A 5828-nucleotide genomic window follows, 5' to 3' on the forward strand; every position below is an offset into this window, starting at 1 on the left:
GCCTTTTTGGAGAGCACAATAGATACACAGGTATACTACTTTGAGAAATGTACAAGAATTACTCAAATCCAAAGGAATAAAAAATATTATGGAAAGCTATTTATAGCCTTCTTCATACCAACTGAATTCTGAAAACCCCAAATTGTAACCATGATCTTATGAAAATGGTGGAATGTATACAAGAACACATACCTCTTTATGAACATTTACTTTTTCTTTAAAAAAATTTTTTTAATGTTTATTTTTGACAGAGAGGGAGAGACAGAGTGTGAGCAGGGAAGGTTCAGAGCAAGAGGGAGACACAGAATCTGAAGCAGGCTCCAGGCTCTAAGCTGTCAGCACTGAGCCCAACATGGGGCTTGAACCCACAAACTGGGAGATCATGACCTGAGCTGAAGTTGGACGCTTAGCCGACTGAGCCACCCAGGTGCCCCTATTTTTTCACAGTGAAAATTCATTTACATTTCCCCACATTTACACTAACTCTTTTCCATTTCTTTTTGTATCTCAGGACTTTTCTCTGGGGTTCACTTATTTTCTATATTTACTTAGGCTTTAACATTTCCTTTAGTGAAAACTTCCTCATGGTGAAGTGTTAATTTTTTTTCCAGAAAATATCTTAATTTCACCTCCAATCTTGAAAAAGGTTTGGCTGATAGAGAATTCTTGGTCACAGTTAGCCTATTTCAGCATAGTAAATATATCGTTCCACTGTCGACTGGCTTCCATACTTTCCACTCAGAAGTCAGCTATAAGCCTTACTGCTGCTCCTTTGGAAATAATACTTCTCTCCCCAGTTGCTTCTTATTTTACTCCCTTATTTATAGTTTTTTCATATTTTTAAAGGGAAACTTCCAAGAATACACTAGACTAGAAATAATCATATAAAGGACTCATGTACCCATCACCCATTTAAAAAAATTATCAGTGTTATTCCTATCTTTTTTTTTTCTATGTTTTTCTTCTTATGCTGTAAATACCATATACCATACCATGTTAGCACAAATGTTTTTTGTATGTATCTCTAACAGGTAAGAACTTTCTAAAAAATAACTATGTACTATTGTGATGTCCGTATTTTAACTTAATGTGTTTTAAAACTGTCTTGTCATAGTTGATTGAATCTGTTTCAAATAAAGGCATATAATTTGTACTGGATGGATTTGTATTTTTTTAGTAATAACTTGAAGGAGATATAACTCATATAGTTAAAAACTTCATCTTTTTTAAATGTACAATTTAATGGTTTGCAGTTCACAGAGTTATGAAACCATCACCACTTTACAACTTTTTCTTCACCCAAAAAGAATCTCATACATAAAAGCAATAATTTTCTACATCTTCTTCTAGCCCCTGGGCAACTGTTAATCTTTTTTAGGTCTTTATGGATTTACATAAATGGAATCACATAGTATGCGAACTTTTGTGTCCAGCTACTTTCAGTTAGCATGATGTTTTCAAGTTTCATCCATGTCGTAGTATGTACCAGTGCTCTATGATATTTTACAGCCAAATAATATTCTATCATATGGATATACCACACTTTGTTTATCCATTCTTTAATTGATGAACATTTGGATTGTTTCTATTTTTTGGCTATTATGAATAATGTTACTATGAATATTTAAGTACCAGTTTTTGTGTGGACATGTTTACATTTTTTTGGTATATATTTAAGAATGAAATTGCTGGGGGGTGGGAGGGAGAGGAGGGTGGGTGATGGGTATTGAGGAGGGCACCTTTTGGGATGAGCACTGGGTGTTGTATGGAAACCAATTTGACAATAAATTTCATATATTGAAAAAAAAAAAGAATGAAATTGCTGGGCCCTATGATAATTCTACATGTAACTTTTTGAGGACTATGTCACATTGTTTTCCAAAGTTGCTCCTATTTCACATTCCAACCAATAATATATGAGGGTTCTAATTTCTCCATATTCTCACCAAAACTTGTTATTGTCTGTTTTTTTTATTTAGTTATCCTAGGGTGTGTGAAGCAGTATCTCATTGTGGTTTTGATATTTTCGTTTCCCTAATGACTAATGATGTTCAATATCTTTTCATGTACTTTTTGACCATTTGCATATCTTCTCTGGAGAAATGTCTATTTGGATGTTTTTGCACATTTAACAATTGGGTTTTTTTTTTTTCTGAGTTGTAAGTGTTCCTTATATATTCTAGATACAAGTCTTTTTATCACATATATGTTTTTGCAATATGCTCTCCCATTCTATGTGCTGCCTTTTTACTTACTTGATGTTGTCCTTTGAAGTACATGTTTTTAATTTTGATGAAATCCACTTTATCTATTTTTTTCTTTTGCATTTTTTCTTTCAGAAAGTGTTGCCTAAACACAAAGATTTACTCCTATGCCTCTACATTTTCTTCTAAGAATATTATAGTTTTAGCTATTGTATTTAGATGTTATATCTATCTGCAGTTAATGTTCGTATATGTTATGAAGTATGGGTCCAAATGCAATTTTTTTGCATGTTGATATCAAATTGCCCCAATACTGTTTGTTTAATTTTTTTTTTAATTTTTTTTTCAACGTTTATTTATTTTGGGGACAGAGAGAGACAGAGCATGAACGGGTGAGGGGCAGAGAGAGAGGGAGACACAGAATCGGAAACAGGCTCCAGGCTCTGAGCCATCAGCCTAGAGCCCGACGCGGGGCTCGAACTCACGGACCACGAGATCGTGACCTGGCTGAAGTCGGACGCTTAACCGACTGCGCCACCCAGGCGCCCCTTGTTTAATTTTTTAAAAATGTTTTATTTACTTTTGAGAGAGAGACAGAGAGACAAAGTGTGAGCGGGGTAGGGTCAGAGAGAGAGGGAGACACAGAATCAAAAGCAAGGTGCAGTCTCTGAGTTGTCAGCACAGAGCCTGATGCAAGGCTCAAACTTGTGAACCTCAAGGTCATGACCTGAGACAAAGTTGGACGGACGCTTAATATACTGAGCCACCCAGGCGCTCCAATGCTGTTTGTTTAAAATATTATGCTTCCTCCATTGAATTGTGTTGGTAACATTGTCAAAATTCAATTAATTATAAACATAATGATTTATTTCTGTACCCTCAACTCTATCTCATTGATCTATACGTCTATCTTTATGCCAGTACAACACTGTCTTGATTAATGTAGTAGGAAGTTTTTGAAGGAAGTTTTGTAGGAAGTTTTGAAATCAGGAAGGGTGAGTCCTCCAACTTTGTTCTTTTTTCCCCCCTAAGATTGTTTGGCTATTCTGGGTCATGTAAATTTACACAAGAATTTTAAGGTTAGCTTGTCAATATCTGCAGAATATGCAGCTGAGGTTTTGATAGTGATTGCATTGAATCTATAGATCAAGTTAGGGAACACTGTCATTTTAACAACATTAAGCCTAGTCCCTGAGCACAGGATTTCCATTTAACAATGTCTTCTTTCATTTCTTTCAGCAATATTTTATAGTTAGATATTTACAAGTCTTACACTTATTTTGTTAAATATATTCCTAAGCCTTTCACTCTTTTTGGTGCTATTATAAAAATTACTGTTTTCTTAATTTTATTTTTGGATTGTTCATTGCTAATGTATAGAAATAAAGCTGATTTTCATGTATTTATCTTGTACCCTGCAACCTTGCTGAGCTCATTCATTACTTCTAATATTTTGTGGAGTCTTTAGGATTTTCTATATACAAGATTATGTCATCTGCAAATAGAGATCATTTTACTTCTTTTTCAATCTGGAAACCTTTTATTTTTCAATCTTGCCTAACTAGTTTGATTAGAAACTTCAGTACAATAGAAGCATCAAGAGTTGACATCTTTGTGTAGTTACTCATTTAGGGAGAAAGCATTCAGTATTTTTGTTTTTGTTTTCTTTTTTGCATCCAGTCTTTCTTAAGCATGATATTAGCTGTGGCATTGTCAAGATAGTTTTTATCAGGTTGAGGAAGTTCCCTTCTATATGTCTGCTCAGGCTGCCATAACAAAATATTATAAACTGGGTGATTTAAACAGTAGGCATTTATTTTCTCACAGTTGTGGAGGGTAGAAGTCCAAGATCAAGGTGCCAGCAGGGATGAATTCTGGTGAGGCATTTTTTACTGGCTTACATATGTCCTCCTTCTTGCTGTGTCCTAGCATGGTCTTTTCTGTGTATGTGTGTTGAGGAAGAGATTGATCTCAGGTGTTTCTTCCCTTTCATATAAGGATACCAGGTCTATCAGATTAGGATCATACCCTTATGACTTCATTTAACCTTAATTACCTCCTTAAAGGTCCTATTTCCAAATACAGTTGGGGGTTAGGGACTTAACATATGAATTTTAGCAAGGGAACACAATTTAGTTCATAACACTTTGTATTCCTAGTTTGTTGAATTTTTTTTTTTTATCATGGAAGGGCATTGGATTTTGTCAAATGCTTTTCTGCAACTGTTGAGGTTATCATATAGTTTTTGTTCTTTCGTATATTAATATGGTATGTTATGTGGCATTGATTTTTTAAATGTTAAGCCAACCTTGCATTCCTGGGATAAATTCCACTTGGTCATAGTGTGTAATTGTTTTTATATGTTGCTGGATTCTCTTTACTAGAATTTTCCTAGAATTCCTAGAATTTTTTTAAGACTTTAGGTGTATAAATATTCATAAGAGATATTAATCTGTAGTGTTCTTGTTATATCTTTGCCAGGTTTTGATATTAGGGTAATACTGGCCTCATAGAATAAGTCAGGAAGTGTTCTCTCCTCTTTTGTTTTTTGGAAGAGTTCATGAAGGATTGGTTTTAATTATTTGGGGGGGGGGGGCGCTGTCTGTTAATTCTTTAAACATTTTGGTAAAATTCACCAGTGAAGCATCAGGTTCTTCATAGAAAGTTTTTTTTTTAACTTAAAATTTTTATTTTTTAATTTTGTACTTTTTATGTTTATTTCTTTTTAATTTTTTTTAATGTTTTATTTATTTTTGAGACAGAGAGCATGAACAGGGGAGGGTCAGTGAGAGGGAGACACAGAATCTGAAACAGGCTCCAGGCTCTGAGCTGTCAGCACAGAGCCCGACGCGGGGCTCGAACCCACGGACCGCGAGATCATGACCTGAGCCGAAGTCGGCCGCCCAACCAACTGAGCCACCCAGGCGCCCCAAGTACTTTTTATGTTTAAAAAATTTTATTTGGGGGCACCTGGGTGGCTCAGTTGGTTAAGTGTCCAACTCTTAATTTCAGCTCAGGTCATGATCTCATGGTTCATGGGTTCAAGCCCTGTGTTGGGATCCACACTGGCAGTGGGAAGCCTGCTTGAGATTCTCTCTCTCTCTCCCTCTCTGCTCATGTGCTCTCTCTCTCAAAATAAATAAACTTAAAAAATACTTTCTTCAATTTTTAAGTTTTAAAGTAATCTCTATCCTCAACGTGGGCTTGAACTCACAACCCCAAGATCAAGAGTTGCATGCTCTACCAACTGAGCCAGCCAGGCACCCCTCTTCAAAGAAAGTTTTAAAAAAACTATTAATTCAATCTCTTGTTCAATTTGTCTATTTCTTCTTATATAGTTTCAGTAGTTCTTATCTTTCTAGGAATGTGTTCACTTCACCTGGGTAGCTAATTTGTTGTTATACAATTGTTCATTATATTCCCTTAAAGGGGAGTTACAACACCATAAAGTTCTGAGTCAGTCATTAAAAAAAAAAAAAAAAGAATCTTGGATTGTTGCAAGACTATTTCCATAGACCTAAAAAAAAGTTGATTTTGACAGTTTTTTGCCACTGCACTCATTGCTTTTATAGCGAAATGAAATTTTGGATGTCCTCACTCTGCTGTTCTGTAAGTGCTTCTGAT

This window comes from Lynx rufus, unplaced genomic scaffold, assembly GCF_022079265.1.
Source record: "Lynx rufus isolate CCGP_SWC_20201006 ecotype Redwood Valley unplaced genomic scaffold, mLynRuf1.p SCAF_3, whole genome shotgun sequence".
NCBI classification, from domain to species: Eukaryota; Metazoa; Chordata; class Mammalia; order Carnivora; family Felidae; genus Lynx; species Lynx rufus.